This window comes from Euprymna scolopes, chromosome 29, assembly GCF_053919585.1.
Source record: "Euprymna scolopes isolate OS-2025 chromosome 29, ASM5391958v1, whole genome shotgun sequence".
Taxonomy (NCBI): domain Eukaryota; kingdom Metazoa; phylum Mollusca; class Cephalopoda; order Sepiida; family Sepiolidae; genus Euprymna; species Euprymna scolopes.
This window is the reverse complement of record NC_136510.1, coordinates 43,753,262-43,773,898: the sequence shown is the minus strand read 5'-3', so window position 1 is coordinate 43,773,898 and position 20,637 is coordinate 43,753,262. Positions and strand designations below refer to the sequence as shown.

The following is a 20,637-nucleotide window of genomic DNA, read 5'->3' as shown; positions in this document are numbered from 1 at the left end:
TGCAAATATCATGTCAACTGTACAACAACCACATTGTCTTTTCAAGAAGAGGCCATCTTAGTTAAAGTTATTGCAAGAATTTTACCAGCTATGTTGAAGAAATCCCTCTGGTTGTTGCAGCTGTGTCTGTTTCCATTCCTCTTCTAGATATGCACTATGGATGCATTTTGAATTCCTGAGGAAGTAGGTCCTTTGCTCAGAATGAAAGAAAGAGCTCATGTAGCTTTTTTTTTTTTTTTTTTTTTTGACAATGTGGGATCACCTGTCTTATAAATATCTGAGGGTATGTCATCAGAGCCTGGAACTTTGCCATAAGACCAAGTGACCCTACTACATCCACTATCCTACATCTATAAACAGAAGTATTTATCCATTGTTTTAATGTGAACAAACTAATAAAGACTTGATTTACAATGAGGGTAGACAAAAAGATATACTGTGACTCCTTCCAATCTTTAACAAATTTAACTCCTCTCAAAAAGCATGCATATATATAAAAAAAAATATAATAAATGATTTTGTTCATTTTAAAATTGCATCTTTTTTTTTTTTAATTTCAATTATATATATTCATACGAATGTGTTCTGTTTCAAAAGATATGAACATTTCTTTATTCCATGGATCAATCTTAGCACTTCCATAGCATTCTTCATCTTTCGTGCATAAAATGTTTGTCAAAATCTGTGCTGTTTTCTGACCTTGTAACTATGTTAGGAAAAAAAAAGGAATTTTCATTGGCAGAGCTTCCTTGCAACGGCTTCCTGCCTATAGAACACATTACTATGGTACTGCTTCTGTACAGATAAGAGCATAGTTTTCAAATCCAATGTCAAAACATACATGTCATAATCTGTCCCCATAATTAACTGAGTTCATTCTATTGTTTGATTTTCAATTTCTATTATGAATATCCATACGTGATGCTTCATAAGATGTGAACATTTCTTTATTAAAACACGTAGCACCAAGGACATAGCACATTGCACAGACTTGACTTGCACCTTAATATACATTTTTCCTATCTCTGTGAGCGTCCCTATCCCCAACAAAATGAGGGGGGAAAAAAAAACAACAACAAAAAAAAACTCTTGCTCCGAAAAAGATATATATATGGAAAGTCTTGGCATAGTTAAAAAAAATAAAATGATTTATTTTTTTTGGAAATTGCATCATTCGGCAATAAAAAAATGGCATGAAATAAGATTGGCATTTAAACATAATTAAAAACGATGGATTTTCAAAATCATTATTGGGCATTTTTCACTATTTTTCTTTAAGAAATTGCTCTTTTTTTTTCTTCTTCACTTGTAAGTAGCTTGTTTATTTTACTTGAAAAATAAGCACAATTAAGTAAAAATGTAAAAAAAAAACAAAAACAACAAACAAACAAAAACCCCTGCTATGTATTATAATGTCTCCAGAGTGAGAACATATGGCAGATGTAATTTTTTCATGTTTTATTCATTATCGATCCATATATATATATATATATATATATATATTATTCTGATTACATCATTTTTGGTTGTAATTTCTATGATAAATATTCATATATGATGTAAACATTTCTTTATTCAAACACGTGTCACTAAGCACATAACACATCGATCAGACATAACTTGTACCTTGACATAGGGGTAGGCAACCTTTTGCTGTGTGCTGACTTAAATTATTCAGAGTGCCAGCGACATTTATATTCTTTATTAATATTATTATTCTTGGATCAATATACTTAATTTACAATTTATTTTATTTTTATACTAGCAGGACCTGTTAACCAGCATTGTCCGGTGGAAGCCTCCCCACTCCCTCGCAAAAAAGTAAACTACAGTTGTTGTTGGTGGCCACTACCGTCCCTGAACAATTGTGGACACTGGCGGCTGTGGCCGAAATTAAATAATCTTGCTTTCACTGGCGATTAGTGATAGTTTGGGGCGATAACATGCATAACTGTTTGAATTTTAAAAAAAAGAAGCAATTAAGGGAATGTGTAAATTAGTATGAATTAAAGGAAGTATGGAAAATGGTTCATTAGAATTATAATGGAAAGTAAAAACAGAAATTTTAGAGGTTAGCGATTCTCATGGTACATGAACTGTTTACAGTGATCGAAATCAGTGGTAGTCCTAGCTGTTTTCATTTGTTGTTCAAGTCTTCCTCTTTTCAACTCTTCCACCAATAGTTATAAAGTAAATTCCGGTTTTGTCGTCTTTTTTTAACATGTAAAACAAAACAATTACGACTTTTTTCGCTTCACTTCTCTGAGTATTGTCATGTTAAGAATCGCGTTTGGAATAGACATCCCAAACCCCCCATGTTAAGAATGGCTTTCGGAATAGACACCCCCCAGCATCCCCATGTAAATAACAGCTTTCGGAGTAGACAACCCCCTTTTTATTGGGGGGGGGTCACAATGCATAATACAGATCTTAATATCTTTAAGTACTTGTCTCCGCAAAATTTGAATGAGATTTTCTTAATCAGCATAGTCGAAAACCTATTAAAGTAGTCATTCTGAAGAAAATTGTGGAGGTGGACCTAATGTTAAAATGGGAAGAATATATACAGTGAGATACAGAGAGAGTTGGGAAAGATATATATATATATATATATATATATATATAGCGAGAGAATCCGATAGATCATACGGGTTTAAAAAAATATATATATAAAAATGAATTACAAAAAACAAACAAATAAAAAATGTAACTATGTTTTGAAAATAATCTAATTACTGAAACAAATGTAAGAAGCAAGTGAGCGATTTACTCATGGGGCAAAAGTAGGTATCATTGCGACACCATGTTTAAATGGTACATTAGCGTTCATTTAGCATGCTAACACCACTGTTCTGGAATGTAGGAATGGCCAGAGCTCATCTAGTCAGAAGGAGTGGAATTAGTCAGGGGAGATTTTATTATTTTTTGTAATGGAAAAGGGTAAGATTATGTTATGTCAATGAGTTTACAATCCAGTTACGAAGGGTGTAACCTTATATCTGTCAAATATAAGGCAGAATACCTCCCAGTGATTACTGGGAGCAGTAAGAGGATTTGTTATTTAGAGGGAAAAATAGGAAGTACTTCCTCTAAAGATGGTTGCAATGGTGATGTTGCTCTTAGGATGGAATGTAGGATTTCATTATGACGACCAAATGTGTCTAAAATGGTGTTCTAAAGTTACATAACATAGTAGCTTATGGTCTAGACATAATGAATTTGTATATGGCATCTGTTGTTGCAAACCTATGGTACTTTGGTCCAGAGAGGAATTTCTGCAATCAAAATATTATATAGGAGATATAAGTATATTGTTATATTCAATAATATGTAAAGTTGTAAACAACATTAAAAGAAATAGGTCTTCAAAAGATTTTTGAAAATCTTTGGAGAAAAGGTCTAGACACTGAACAAAGCCTCCATGTCTTATTGAAATTGATGCTAAGATTAACAGCAGCCATTCAGGGTGCAGCACCATGATTTTCTTTGAAGCAATCTGAGGAAAAAAATATATATATTTTCTTACGATATAATTTTAGTTTTTTTTTTTTTTTGTACATTGTACTAAAGCAAATGAAAATTGCGATTTAAATGTAATGAAAAAAAAAAAATTTTTTTTTTTCTTTCAGATTTCCGTTTTTCATAGACTTCTGTAGTTCAAATTTTGAAATGCAACAGATTGACTTCTAGTCTCCAGAATTCTGAAAAACCAGAAGTCAATCTGTTGCATCAAAGTCCTCAATATCCATCCACCTAAAAAGTTCCGACTAAGTAGCTTAATGATATGCGAAAATAAGAATCTATGAAAATCAAATTTTGCTTTGAGTACTTCGATATACTCTTGAAGTTCATCTTCCTTTACTTCAAATTGATTTGAGAGATTCTTCCTATTTAGGAAGTACTTGAATGCCTTGATGTTGAGGCCATGAGTAAAAATGTCTACTTGCAATGGAAATGCATTTCAATACCTAAAAAAAGATCAAGTTCTGTTTGACCATGTCCTTGTAATTTTAGATTTAATTCATTTGAATGTATGCTCATGTCGGTCAGAAACATTAACTTCAACAACCAATTTTCATCATTCAGTTCAGGAAAGTTGTTTTTCTCATCAAGGAACACTTTAATAACCTCAAGACAACTGGCAAATCTAGTTAAAACTTTGCCTCAACTAAGCTAGCAAATCTTGCTGTGTAGCAGAAGATATCCATATTCACACTCAATTTCTTGTAGAAGAGACTTGAACTGCCTGTGCACTAGTGAAGAATGAGAAACAAAGTTAATTATTCCAACAACAGTCGTCATCACAGGCCAAATTCAAAGATGAGGTATTTGCCCGTAAACCTTCCTGGTGTATATAATACAATGAAAATCCAAAAGTTTATGGCCAGTATGATTTTCAAGAAGTTTTACAAGTCATTTCTTCTTGCCAACCATTGCAGCAGCAACATCAGAATAATTTAAGTCGATGTCATGTTTAGCAAAATAACTAATACATGCAGTCAAAATGTCTTCTGCTTTAGTTGTTACTAGCCTAGGTAGGCATTGCCCGGGTGTTTGGAGGTGTGCGTTTTTTTTTGTTTTTGTTTTTTTTTTTTTTTACACAGGCATCACCATATTATCAAGGCGAAGAGGCCACTCAAGGATAAGGGTTAAAGAGTGTACAGTAGAAATTGGACAATATAGTAATCATTAGTAATGAAAATTCGTAAAATTTGATAACGTATATGGAACGGCTCATCAAGAACTTATTTACTTTAGACTTGAACACAACCATATTGTAGTCAGCCGGAAAGCAGGAAAAAAGGCGTGCAGTTCTAAGAAAGAAGCTTTGTTCATGGAATCTACGTTTAGGTTTAGGCACAGATAAAGAGTGGGTGGAATTATTGATAGTGTTTTCAGCTAGACGAGTGTTTCTAGTGAAGCTCAGTCGAACACTTTCCATGAAAATAATGATACATCAGAGACAAACTCGCAACATCTTTTCTGTGAGATAGAGGTTGCAGGGAAGAGAAAAGGACATCTACGAGGCTACGAAGTCTATTTTGAACTCTATCAAGGCAGGACAAGTCCTTTCTAGCAGCTCCTGCCCAGATGTGGCAACAGTATTCCATCCTTGGACGTACCTGGCTCTTATATGTTGAGCAAAAAAAAAAAAAATAAAAGTGGTAGTAGGCAGGCAGGCTTCATTGACACGTGACACAAAGGAGGAAAAGAAAGTGAAAGAAAACCTGACGTCTTACCACCTACTCCATGACGCGACCGGAAGTTTGAGACGTTGAAATTAGTAAAAGCATTCCAACCGATACAGTGACTTGCAAAAATGTTGACGCAAAAAAAAAAAAAAAACGACCCTCCTTGTAGAAAATTGACCAGTTGAGGGTGAGGGAGTTAATGTTTTTAGCTAATTTTTTTATATTTGTCGTCCAAAGGGTCGAGCTCCAAAACTATACCAATTTCGCGAAAATCTGTTGCCTCTATCGAAAATTTTAGGCAGACATACAAACATACATACATACATTTAAACAGATAAGTGAGATTTATATATATAGATGAAGAGATAATAAGCAACACAATTTTTCATAAATGTGATTATTTTTCTTGAAACCAGATGAGACAAATCATTTAAATTTGTGTTTTCGTCAAGAGCAACACTAAATACTTGGAATTGTTTAAATCCAGATATTTGTTTGATTGTTACATTTTCAGCCAAATCAATTAATCTCAACTGATCTTGCAGAAACAGGTATTTCTCTGATTCGAGAGAATATAATCACCTTATTTGGTAAATCACTGAATAAAATTTCACCACTTCTCAAAAAAGTTTCTTTGATGTCTGTAAATGGTTTTCCTTTCAAAGCCACTCCTCTATTTTATAACTACATTCAGTTGTTTTATTCTTCAACCCAGTTTCTTAGCTCAAAATACCAGTTTGTTTTTTTAAACTAGAAATGGCATTGTTTATGACTTCACTTTTCTCTTCTGAAGTTTTAAACTTAGATTGGTGTTTTGTTTGAAAGTTTCCTTGAACACTAGATGTGCAACACAACATTTTCACAACAGAAAGCACAATATTTTTGTTCTAAAAATCCGTATTTTGTCTAATTTTCATGAAATAGTCGATGATCAAGTTTCCTTTTCTTTGCAGCTATAATAAACAAAAAATATTTTCTGAAAATATAAATAAATCGGCAAACCTGCTGACATTTACATATAATTAAACTATGTTTACATAAATTATGGAATATAATTTATAGCATAAACAAACCATGAACTTCATTTTAAAAAGGAAAAAACTTTACAGAAAAATCAAAGAATACAAAATTTTTTTCATGCGTTTACAAAGGGGAGAGGTCCTGAAAAGGATATATTTATATCAGATGTCTTAGCATAAAAAAATAGTAATAATAAATGATTTAATTCATTTTGAAATTGCATAAGTTTTTGTTTCAATTTCTCTCTCTCTCTCTCTCTCTCTCTCTATATATATATATATATATATATATATATATATATATATATATATAATCTCTAATGATTATGGATCAAATATAATGCAAATCTGAAATATTTGAATTTTCAAATGGTATGTTATGTCCATGCGCCATCTAAAAAAAAAAGTTTAAACACTCTAAATAAATAAACTAAAATATTGAGAAAAAATTAATTGATGTTTAATACCTATTAAAATTTTGTTTAACTCAGTATTCACCCCCCCCCTTTCATTCCTTTGTACAAGATTAAATTAAACTAAATACAGCCCATATTTGGACCCTTTGCACCTAGCTGCTGTGTTCCAAGATTCATTATCATTGGGAGTGACACCTTATTAATATATAAACGTACCTAACTAATATATATCATATTAGCAGGCAGCCCGGCATTGCCTAGTCATAAAATACGCTTAAATATGGTATTTTGATAAATGCAGATTTTGTATTTATTATTATATTATATTGGACCCAATATATAGTAATGATTTAAAGAGTTTGAAAAAAAATGGCTTGTGCACCACCACCTAGAATTGAAACCAAAATGTTTAGCTTAAAATTGACTTTTTCCTTTGATGTTAATGCTGGAGCTATGAAGGTTAAAAATTAAAGCATGAACCAATAGCTATTACGTTACACATGCATATTCATAATGCCATCATTCGACCTTCACCTGACAAATTCCATCTCTTTAATTTTCACTTTTGCACTGATTTTCTCCGGCTAAAACCTAGATATAAAGTTTCACATGGGTTTGAATACCTATATATTTAAACAAATGTATATATACGCATAGATAAATATATATATAAAGGAGTTTACATTTACTACAACCTTTTTACGCAAATATTACGCAAGTATAAATCATGTAGAATATCTGCATGGATATAATTACATGTAATAGTTAACTAAAGATGATCATCCCATGAGAATACCGAAAAAAACTAATGGATGTTTACAAGAATATGCAAATTAGCTAGATCTTTTTGCAGATGAATGCGATTCCACAACCCATATGACAGTTATATTTTCTTTTTAAATAAATAGAAAAAAGGGCTTTTAATATGAATATTAATACACAAAAAAAACCCAGCTTGCTAGTATATATATATATATATATTTTCACCTGTCATCCCTTTTTTTTTTTTTTTAAGACAAAATCACCCGATCGTTGAAGACAAGATGCAAACAAGCAAAGATGGCTTTATATTGTAAAAAAATTAATTAGAAGTAAGAACCGTACGATATGTAATAATATAAACTTTTGTTTGGTTATATATATGTGAAATAAGCACTGTAAAGGTTTTTGCATTTTATCGTGGTCTAAAAAAAACAACTCCTAATCTAAAGATTGACTATTTGTAGTGTTAATGTCTTGCTGATGGCTGTGTATTCTGTTATTGTGTAGAACCAGACAAGGAATAGGAGCGTTCATTAATGTAAATTTCCAGGCTAACGTTAGTATATAGTAAATGACTGTATCTAAGAAGGCAAATAATTTTTTTCGGTGACATGTGGGTATGTACGGCTATAACCCCCCCCCCCCCCAGTAATTTCAGTTTCTGTGGGAGGAGTGAATTTAATGAGGGTAAAATATTTTTACTAGCTATGTGGTATTATGTATGTGAGAGAGAGTGAGGCGAAGAGGGCAAATTAAAATATTTATTAAATGGTGACGAAATGTGCATATTCTTACGCAAAAACACTGCAGTATTTACTGGAAATGGTGAGTGTGAAAGATTTGCATAGGAATTTCCTTGGTGTTTTCCTATAGTATCGAAAGTGGCACGGAAATAATTGATTTTATATATATACTAGCAAAAGTAGCCGTCGTTGACTGGGTTCAAAAACAGCCTACAGAAAATGGACTCTGATTTATGAAAGTACTAGCAAGGGGTACCTGGCGTTGCCCGCATGTTTGTAGGTGTGTGTGAAAAAAACCCGAAATGTGAAAAAAAAAAAAACAGGTGCCTGGGAAAAAAAAATGAAGCCTTGACGCGCAGTTGGAAAATAGTAAAGTGTGAAAAAAAAAACAGGTGCGCGTTTTTGATTGCCGTGACGTCAATAGGTATTCAGCAGTTAGCATTTTGTGCGGGACAGTTTTTAATGAGGTCAATAAATCGGTTTGTTTGTTTTTAAAAACCCGCACCCTGTTTATTAGGGGGAGTGTCTCATCTCGAAATGAAAGCTACCGTCTGATATGACGAAGTCGACATTGACCAAACGTTACTTAGCTCTCTAGAGACCACTGGCTTTCGGCCAGTGATTAGAATCAAGTTTCGCTTTTTGTTTATACCGAAAACCGAATGTAACGCGTGCCGATGCGGGAAATGTGGAATAATTAACGTTTGAAAGTCAATAAAATTAAATAGACAGGCGAGCTCCATGGTTAAGTGTGAGATATTACAATTTATAGATGATATAAAAAGTTTTAAGAAGTTGTGAAGCGAGCGAGCGCTTCTCTGAAAGAAGCCTTTTGTGGACATCGAGGAAAAGCGTGCGTACATACATACATACATGCATTTTCACTTTTATATACATATAGATGATAGGTTATGAAAAGGAATGGTTGTAAAGAGATAGCTTCGAATTTGGGAGTATCAAAACCAAAGCAAAATATGATGAAAGTAAATAGATAAACCCCATAATTTATTATACCATACCTGTTCACACTGAAATGCTTATCACAATATTCTGTGGATATATATTAAAAAACCTTGTTAAACTATATTTCCATTCTATGGAGGTCAGGCGCGAACGTACACCCCATAATTTTATTATACCATATTTCTTCAAACTGAAACATAATTATCAAAGTATACTTACGCAGATAGATATGAAAAGTCTTTATTAAAGTTTGTGCCTATTTCCATTCTATGGAGGCCAGGCGCGAACTCAGACCCCACAATTTTATTATACCATCCCTATTTAAGTTAAAACATACTTATCAAAGTATTGCTATGTACATCTATATCAAAAGCACTTGTAAACGGTTTTTTTTTTTTTTTTTAATTTTTTATTTCCATATTTTGTGGACCAGGTGCGAACGCAGACCCCACAATTTTAATGAACCACCGTTCTGCCAGATCAAACATACCCATTCCTGTGTCTCAATACATCTTCTATCATTATATATGATCAGTTTTCTATAATAGTCAACCATATAGGAGCCTATTCGTGACCAGACACACATACACACACAGACATTCAGCTTTATATTATATATATATATATATATATATATATATATATATCCTCCAACATTTTATGCTAGACATTCTGATCAGAGTATTTTTTAGGTTTTTTTTCCAATCTGCTATCCATATGGCAAAAACGTTGGTGGTCCAGGAATCACAATAACCTAAAAATATATAAAAAATTGTTGACATTCCTTTAGAAAACAAATTTTTTTTCCCCTCTCTCTTTTAAACAAAAGGAGATTTGTTAGAGAAGATTCATAGTTGGTTGGTTGAGCAAATCCATGAAAACAAAAACAAAAAACTCTTCAATAAGGTTTTGGGTGTGAGGGTCTGTTTCTCCAGCAGTAGCAATTTACAAAAAAGAAAAAAAAAAATGGCTTTATCCTCTTTCTTTCAAGGGTGGGATTATGGTAATAATTCTCTGGAGATGGAAATGTTATTGTTTTCTCAAAGAAAGGAGTGGATGGCGGGATAGGAGGGCTTTAGATCTGAAACAAAATGTGGGACAGAGTTAAAGCTTAGGAAAAAAGATAAATATTTATTTGCAAGTAGCTTTTAAAAAATCTCTTGAATCATAAACAATTTTTTGTCTTGTATTTTTTTTTTTTTTTTTTTTTTTTTAACGTATCCTCATCTTCATAGTTGTTGTTTCATCACGTTTCAGCCAACTCATCCTAAAGCTCAACAGTAAAATCCTCGTTGTAAACATATGAAGACTAACTCCACCTGGTGATGATTTAACAAATCAAACTAAAAAAAATTTCGAAAAAATAAAAATGGAACTCATGTGCATCAATTTGACTGAAATACTAAATGAATTATTTAAAAAAAAAAAAAAAAAGTCTCATCAAACCAAAACGTGTTATTTAATAACATTTTTCTGAATGAAAATATTTCCTAAATGCATACACATAATACAAAGATCTTACATACTACTGAAATCTTGGAGGTCTCCATAATTCTAGTAATTATAGGAGAAAAAGTATTTAGAAATAACTATATGACGAATATAGATAGTGAACCAAGTGCAAGAGGAATACAAACAATTGCACTTATAGAGATGGTTAGAATTATAAAAAGATCTCCCAGTTGAAATATCTGAAATAGTGAATGTCTGCTATCCAGTAATATACCTTTTCAATCTTGCTACTGTTTATTGTAGTACTTAGACATGGATTTTAACATTTTTTAAAATTTGAAAACTTAATGCTGTTCTCTTAATATAAATGCCATTGTCTATGTACACACTTAGTTTTTGTTCAAAGCAGACGTATTGGTACATATAAGAATAAAGATTTTATCTAAAAAATTGAAGTTTCTAGAACGCAGAACAATGCAAAGGTGTGACGAATAGACTGACTGACGCAACTTAAGATATAATAGTGAAACCAGCTATGCAGTGTCATTTTTATTGATCCGATTCATGTGTATATATAACCGTACCTATATACATGTCTTTTTTTTTTTTTTTTTTTTAATGCAACATTTTACATATAGGATGTTCTTTCTTGCATCAGGCGGTTAGGTGGGGTGTTAATGATGCTATATTTCGGGATGTCTTCCCTTCATTAGGCATGTATTTGACTTTCCAATGTACACAATGGGGTTAATTGTAGATAGAGCATTTTTATTGTAGATTTTCTTCATCGGTCACAATTTTTTAAGGTGTACAAAAAAAGTTGTCTCATTTTAACTAGTCTTAGAAATGTAGAATATTGCATTAATACTAAATAGTAAATTCCCAAATAATAATACGGATGCCATGACTAGAACCCAAAACCGTGTAATCTTCAGTCTTAGCTTCTACCAACTGAGCTATTTGAATTTTATTATAGAGCTTAAAACATTACTATAACAAAATAATTATAGCTTCATGTGTTTTAAAATAAATTCAAACATAATACAGAAATAAGCAAATGATTGGATAAACGTAGCGTATCATGTCAATAGTGTTGGAAAATATTTTAATAGTCTTTACAATTATATAATCTTTCCAGCCAAGCAAAAAAATAGGCAACCATGTTTGCTATTATTAAAATCTAATTGATATCTTCTCTTTATCTAATGTGGACGTTTTATTTTTTAAACTACACATCACCTTTGTATATACGGCATAATCACGTTGGCACACTGGTTCCCGTCAGATCACCGAAGTTAAGCAACGTTGAGCCTGGTCATTACTAAAATGGGTGACCAATTTGGGAAGTCCAGGTGCTGTATGTAGGAGGACGTCGACACTTCCCCGCAAAAAGTTGCAAAAACCTAACGTCGTCATCTCCCCTAACAGGGATAACATGCGACTGGGGGCTGCTTGTGAATTTCATACTCCCATGAAACTTCTTCCTTCGGAGGGAGCTGGTTAAACCCTGAATAGGTTTGGTGCTTACTGCACACACATCACCTTTGTGTGTGTGTGTTATTTTTGTTTTTTCTGAGTTTTTGTATTTTGTATTAAAAGCTTCTTATTTTTTTTTCCTGCTGATAGTACATTTCTTTATCTCTCTACCTCTCTCTCTCTCTCTCCACCTCCACTCTGATCATGTATATGTGCCAAGAACATATCAATAATTGGTAGGTTATATTTAAATCTCTTTCCGGAATAGCCAATCTGGTTTCAATTCTTAACACACAATGCCTCCTGGTGTTAGTAATTCAAAATTCCTCTTCTCCTTGTCGGAAACTAAAAATATCCTCAGGAATTGCACTTTGGTTCGACAATATTTAACGATATCAGATTATGAAGTTTAGTCTCCTTATCTGATTTGTTTGTTTTTTTTTAAACATTTATATTAGCATTGAATATTTTTCTGCAATCATAATTTTATCATCATACAATTGTTTATCTTTATTTTTTATTCTTTTATTTGATTTTTTGTTTTTCTTTTCACTCTCGCTCTCGTCTCCTTTTCACTTTTTTCTTTTTAAATTTTGTAGTCTGAAAACTGGTCCTTCCTCGATTTGAAAAAAAAAAAAAAAAATCAGTTTTATTTTTCACAAATCTTATTTTTTCTTTATTCATCTACAATCTTACAGCAAAAATGGTACTAGTGTTTATCTTCCTTCTTGAAAAGACAGCAATCCAATCAAGGTCATGCAGAAATTCAATCGTTTTCTGATGGTAATAAAAAAAAAAGATTTGGGGAAAATTTCTTTCTAGGACTGCAATCAATCCTCCAAGCAAGATTATGCAGGAATTCATTTGTTTTTTAGGCTGAAATCTTGACAGAAAATCGTTGGAAAATATATCTGTTAGCTAATCGTTGATTAAGAGTATGCTCTTCAACTCTCCAAAATAATTCCGAGGTGAACTCCTCATCATATTCAGTTTAATGTCTGTTTTACATGCTGGCATGTGTTGAATGGATTTTAATAATTGACTTTCAAACTATTTCCAGCCTGGCCATTATTTAAACTACATAAACAAATGTTACCAATTTTTTAAAGTTTAGGTAAGATTTTTATAGGCCGGATGCCTTCCCTTACACAGACACAATGTGGTGTTGGGAACCAGTACTTTTATAGAGATGGTACCTTTTAAGTGATTGTCTGTTAAGGCTAAAGGACACTTCAGCTGCACTTAACATGTAAAATTCTCTTTTCATTTCAGTTTGCTTTTTTCTTCCTTTTTTTTCTTTTTTTTTCTTCCATTTTTTTCTTCCTTTTTTTTCTTCCTTTTTTTTCTTCCTTTTTTTTCTTTTCTTTTTTTTCTTTTTTTTCTTTTTTTTTCTTTTTTTTTCTTTCTTTTTTTTTCTTTTTCTTTTTTTCTTTTTCTTTTTTTGCGTTTTAGCAAACTAGAAGATCCATTCTATCCCAGAACAGGTAAAATTAATTCTACAAACGGAACACTTTGGCGCAATTTCTGTGTCTCTTTACAAAGATTAAAATCAAAATATAATGCTTCTAAACCTTGTGTCTAGAATTCTTATTCAAATTTAGTTCACAATCCATTACAAAGCTGGAAGACTTACAAGAGAGAATGTATTGCAACAGTTGGTCTTCCAGACTATGGCGTTTCCGTTTTAGAAAGGGAAAATGGTCCCACCATCATAGCGTTTACAATAACCTTGATAAATGGTCAAAGTATCTAGTTTGGCACAAAAATGTCTGCTTCCTAACCATACTAACTAGTGTCTGTAAAGCCAGCATGGAACTGAAAGATAGAATCTCATCAATCGTGCTCCGGCAAAAACTTGGTATCTGTAGGGTTATCGATGCGTTATATATGTTCAGTATCTCGGCTATGTACACTGTGCCACCTCTTGCATGAACTTGATAATACATCTGGATATGCAAACATCTAAGAAGCACGGTAAACCAAAGAATGCATAATAAGCAACATAACTGCTGGCAATCTGATCGATGTTTTAGATTGTCTCATCATATACAGTGTGCCACCCACTTCATCCACTCCCCCTTTGAGATGTTGACTGGTGTTGCCTACCTTGGAGTTTGGGACATTTGCAAGATCCTCAATACTAAAATCAGATGAAGGTTTGGAAAATAATCTTGAGTCAAGACTGAACATATTTACTGTAGAAATGCATTCATTGTTTTTTTTTTTTTTTTATTTAAATAAATTTTATCCAATTGATATTTTCATAAAGAATTTTATTGGAATAAGCTATTGTCTTTTTCTATCACTTTAATCGTAGTTTTTAGATTTTGAAATGTGTTTTGCTAATGATGCATTTATACCTTCTAATCTCTGCATCTCTCTTTGCCTCCCTCTTTCTCTCTGCCTCTCCCAGTTTCTACCCTTTCTCCTTGCTTTGTTTCTACTCTCCTCTCTTTCTCTGGCTTTTTCTCTCATAAATGCCAGCGTATTAATAATCAGTCATTTATATTTAAATCTTTCACTAGACTGTTTCGATTCTCAACGTGCCGCGTCTCTTGCATTATCAATTCAGAATTCCTCCCATCTTTGTTAAAAACTAAAAATATCCACAAGAATTGTAGAATTTGCTTCCATAACATTTCTGATAATGAGATTTCGGTACGCCGCATTGGAAAATATGTCTGGAGTTCTTTTTATATTTTCTTTTTATTTCAAGAGTCGATATTACTATTTCTGCTTCCTAAGCATTTTTAGAGATTATTATTACTTTGAATAAATCATATAGTCGAAAATGAATAGATTTAATAAAGGGAGAGAGGAGCGGGGGCCTAATTGGTATAATGGATACCATCATAGACTATGGAATCTAATCTATCATGAAAGGTATGAACTAGTAATGGGATGATTCTAATATATTTCTCGATTCCGATACATTTACTGATTTCAATTCTTTCTAAGTTTCTAAATATTGTTATAGAGTTTTTCCAATTGTAAAAACCAGTGTAATGTGTACATATAGTTTCGTGTTAGGGCGATTTATCGGAAAAATCATATTTGGGGTAATTTATATCGGAGAAATTTGTGTCTATTTTCCGATGCCAAAATGATTCTTTTAATTGTCTTTTATATTAGATTTTGTTTAAAGTATAATCTTCCACTGCTGGTTGTAATAATAGAATAAATATTTAGTGATTTTAAACTATTAATAAAACTAAAATCTATAGATCATCCCCCTACAAATGTATTTTACGTTTAGTAAAATATATGTATAATTTACATGTGTTTTAATGGTAATCTGGGGAAAAATAACAATTCTACAGTTAAATATTTAGAGATTTATAAAGAATTGGTAATTGTATCGAAATCGGTAATTGTATCGGAATTGGGAAAAATATTGGAATCCTCCCATCACTAATAGTTTCACAAAAATATTGCAACACTTGTGAGAGTGTACATTATGCAAATAGATTTTTTTTTTTTTTTTGTTAATCTTTATTTTGTAATTGATTGAATGCTGAACTTAGTCATTTTTTTTTTTATGCCTCGTTCACTGTGCACTCACGGGGGACCATGCATGCTTCACTTGTTTTTTATAAATCAATCTTTTTAAGGTAAATGTTTGATTTTTAACATTCAGTGTGTGTGTATATATATATATATATATATATTATGCTACTTTCTAGTTCGTCTTTTCAAAACAAAACTCTGATACACAAATATGGGCCATTTCGTTCGCAAAAGAACATCTGACATTCATATGTTAATCCCGCATCTTTCCTCTATGAAAGTTTGGGCATATTTTTTCATGGGTTTACTTTTCTGATAGTACTTTTTTTTTTTTCTGAGGAGTCCATGGAGGAAAGATCTGGAATATATAAATGTCAGTTCTTCTATAAATGAAACGGTTTGTGAATGTATAGTTTTTCTTTTTTTGAAAATATGATCAGTAAGCTGAATAAGATCGTGGAATGTAGTGTGTGTGTATATATATATATATATATATATATATATATATATATAAAAAGTTACTTTGCGTGTGCGAGTTGCTTCCTCATAGATTTCGAAATGGTTGAGCCTATTTTTTTGCAGATTTCACACAAAGGTAATTTATATGTCTGGCAGTGTTCTTAGATGTGTTTTGTGCAGAAATTCATCCGATAAGTATTGTTACAACTCGGCTATCTCTACTGGGAACTATAGAGATAGGATCGCAACAATAATAAAAAAATAATTTTTCCCGGGATTAAAAAAAGTAAATACGGGAAGGGATTATCCAAATTCTTCAGAGACAACGGTAAAACACAAGACAGAAAAACACAACCGAAATAACAAACAAAAGGCTGATGGGAATTATGAGTGAAAGTTTATTTATAACAACACAAAAAAAAGTATATAAAAAAAAAATGCAATTGTTTTGATAGTTTAAAATGTAATGCGTGAAAGAAAATAAATTGTCTTTATCGAGATAGAATGTTCAAGTTAAATATATGCCAGACCTAAATACGACATTTTCGTACTGTTCATTGTCGTCTGCTCAGTTCAAAACAACAACAAGAGAGTAAGGGAGAGAGAGAGATTTTGTTTCACTCACTGTCTTAGTGTCTTTACTTCTTTCTTCTTTTTATCCGATTTCCTTCCGAAAAACTGGCTCTAAAATATCTTAAGTAGACGCCTTTTCAATATTCATCAAATTCTTTTCCGTCTCATCCGGCTTCCTTTTGCAAAAACTTATTCCAAATACATCAGGTGGATTCCTTTCCAATGTTTATTAAGCACACCGTCCTTGGCTTTATCAACCACAGTATAATATCACTGCTAATATTACACCTGTTCGCAGTGTCGCCGTTGACGACTGCTTTGCTCGGTAATGAAGGGCAGACTCCATTTTTTAGTCTTTCGTAAGCGCGCCGGTTAAAACGCCCCCCTCTCTCCATATATATATATATATATATATATATATATATATATATTTTCACCTCACCCTCTCTATACAGCCTGCCAGCGTCCGCTAGCTGGTTTCTTTTTACTTTTTTTCTCCTCTATTGTCAGTGCTCGTTAGCTATTATCTTTCTTTTCTTTTTTTGTCCACTCTCTATGTATCTCTTCACATCTTCTCTCGTGATTATTTTTGACTGAGCGCAGACGACAACAAAATTGATGAAAAAAAAAAAAAAAAAAAGACTTCTATTCTCTCTCGATTGCGAAGAACATATAAAAAAATAATTAATTACATCTAACAGTATCGGAAAAAAAATCTGATCTTAAAAATAGTCTTTCTCTTATAGATAAAAAGAATTTTTACAGAGCAATATTTTACGTTACCCCGGCCAGTGTTATGTAAAACATTCTTTTTTATCTATAGCAGAAGAAAGACAATGTTTAAGATTGTGAAGCCCAAATATCAGCTGACATGATATAATTTATTTGCGAATTAGTCCACCAGGCAAATTATTTCTTCTAATATATAATCAATAGAGGATTGGTTCTGCAGATAATACATACATAATCTGCATAAATTAAAATATCATGTTTAAGCATATTGTATGACCAGGCAACGTCGGGTGGCCAGCTAGTATATATATATATATATATATATATATATATATATATATATACACACACACACACGCTAGCAGGCAACCCAGCATTACCCGGTTGTAAAATATACTTAAATATATTTTAATTTATGCATATTTCATATTTATTGCAGAGCCCAATACACCGTGGATTATTATATTGTACCCAATATATAGTAGTGATTCCAAAAGTTAAAAAAAAAAAAAAAAGTACCGTCTGATCGAAAACCATATGCTTATAAAAACTTAAAAATAACATTGTTAGAAATATAAATTCATATTTGCACCTGGGTAGAAATAACATGTTTAGTTGACTTATGCCTTCTAAGTCCCAATTTTTTCTTTTTTTATCCTTTAGCAGCTATTTTTACCGGCTAAAAAACCCCAATTAAATTTGTTCCATAGGTCGGAATCCCCACCAAAGATTTATAAAGTAGTTTAGTAGAAACAGTTTCTCACACAAATAGATAGGAGAATAGACAGATAAGACAACTTATATAATCACATTGACACACCGGTTTTCATCAGATCACTAAAGTTAAGCAACATTGAGCCTGGCTAGTATCAGATGGGTGGCCATTTAGGAATTATAGGGGGTGTATGTGCTCTCTGCTTATTTCTACATTGTTTCCACTCGTCATGAACTCCGTTTACCACTGGTATTTAACAATGCTGACTCAAGAGAGGTGTGGTTAGAGATTGCACAACTCTTGCCACAATAATTTCACGCGCAGGCACCTTAACAGTGGGTAATCCAGTGTCTGTTAAGACTTAATGAAACCAAATATATAATCTTAGGTGTCGGCGTAATATGGCAGTATTAAAATTTTGTACAAAAAACCTTTCCAAGTAGCATTCTGTTCTCGTCATTTCTTTTAAAGATTTATTTTAAATGACACAGTTGTGTTTCTTTTTTCATAGCATTTAATTGATAGCGTCCTGATCAACAAATTTATGAAGCTTTAATGCCTGATCCGTCACACTGATATGGTTTTTAATATAAAGATTGTTATACTTGACTGGTTATCATAATGAGACAGAAAGGAATTTAAAAATTGCTCTTGAATCGTCTTTTGTTAAGTGTCTACAACTGATGTGTTGGGTGTACGTGACTGTCGAGCTCTATCTGGAAATGTTTTGTTTCTCATAACAGTTGTATATTCACATCTCACAGTATCCGGTATCTCTACAAAGCCACCATTCATACATGCATGTTTGGTTGTTTTTGTTTTACGGCATATCAACCCTTTTCAGGTTATTTAATGCCGAATCCAAAGATTTTGAAGAAAATTTTTTTTTAATAGAATATATTTGTTGTTTTCAAGTCGGATTCTATTTAACTCATAGTTGGGACCCTAACAGGTACTACCACTCCGGGTCAGAGTGAACCTGGGAGCAATGGCAATTAAAGGGTGGCTCCACACTCCCCAAAGCCCGCAAGCTGGGGCCTCACCACTGGATATAGTTTAAGGTCATATCCAGGACCAGCACGTGCATGCATTAACCACTAATCTCTTGCTATTGGGCAGGGTCCAAAAGAATAGTCTTCACTCAAATATGTCCCGCAATGACCCCTATCTCATCGATTCAATGTTAACATCCCTGCGCTTGTTTTGCAAGTACTTTAGTGGAATGTGATCCAATGAACTTGTACCATGTGTGACCCCTCAACGTAAATAACTCATCAACTAACCCAACAAGCAGCAAAATCCCACCCCCTTACTGTAGAGGTCTCCGGATGCCAGAGAGCCTTCTACTCTGAAAGTTTCTTCCCTCAAACTTCTTGAATTTGAAATTCCTTTCTTGTATCCTGATTCCATGACTGTATTAATATGGAAAAATTTAAGTGTAAGGGGAACGGACTTTTCGTTACTCAACTCCCTACTTAGTGTGTCCCTATAGGCATAGTCCCTAATTCACAATAGCCCCTTTACATTTCAGTGGCAAAGAGCCTTGTTTGTGGTGAATGAAAAAAAAAGTGATAGATCTTTTTTTTATGAATAATAGGAAACAGTCTGAAATAAAAAAAATAAAAATAAAAAAAAACAGTAAAAAAAAAAAAAAAAATAGAATAGTACCTATAAAAATGTACATGCGTTTGTTTTCCATAATTCCATTTTTAATTTTCTTATTTAATGTGAAAAAAATTTACCTAAAACACATATGCACTCCTCGAGTGCCTACTAGACATTATTTTTGAGTGTCTAAGGTTTCTCTCTGTACAGGGGTTCATCAGGACAACCTCCCATGAGTTTACTTTTTCCCAGAAGTAAACCCTGACTAAATATTCAAAATCACATAGTGTTTGGTTTGGCTAAACCACATTAGCTTTTACAAGGAATGGTGCACCTTACCAAGTGACAGCACGAAGTTGAATACTCAGACTAAATGAATTCTTGTCCTAGAATCCAGTAAGACATAGAGACCAAAAGAAATATATATTATAACATTAAAATGGTCAATTGGGAGAGGAAAATTATGCTTCCAATTTCTTTACTAACTCAGTGTTTGACAAGTAAAGAGAACTTGAATGAAATATTTGAATATCTGTATCTCATACAGAAGTCAAGTGTTTGTACCAAAAAGGGGATCCCTTGATTAAGGAGAACTTTGACTGAAATAAAATGAAACAAAAAAGCTATACTTACCGGATGTTGCTTGAGATTCGATATTTAAAAAAAATTTTTTTGACTTATTTTATTAAAAGATTTACACGTGGAAAGATAATAAATGTAAAGAAAAAACTCTGCGCTTTGTAATTTTTAATTTTTTTTTTTTTAAATATGGTTATGAAACTGAAATATATTCATTGCTTTTCTATTTTGCCTTTAGTCCTCACATTCCATGAAAGGTGTTTCTGACAAAGTGGGAAGAATCGCTGTTTTCTGGATTGGAATCTATCCATCTAATGCTTATCGTTGGTACTTATTGTTGGCTGGTTTCTTCATTTTTTTTTAAGCTCCTTACATCAAGTGGCTTCATGCCTTGCCTGGAGTGATTTCTATTTAAAAAAAAACACACACACACACAAAAAAACA

General features: G+C 32.5%; 1 protein-coding gene and 1 pseudogene across 3 annotated transcripts in view; both read left to right on the top strand.

The window, feature by feature from the left end:
- The window catches only part of LOC145252623 (bifunctional heparan sulfate N-deacetylase/N-sulfotransferase-like), a 196,980-nt gene that overhangs the window by 126,673 nt on the left and 49,670 nt on the right, over positions 1–20,637 (top strand). The gene's annotated exons all lie outside the window — the stretch shown is intronic.
- LOC145253148 (5S ribosomal RNA) lies at positions 11,793–11,911 on the top strand (annotated as a pseudogene).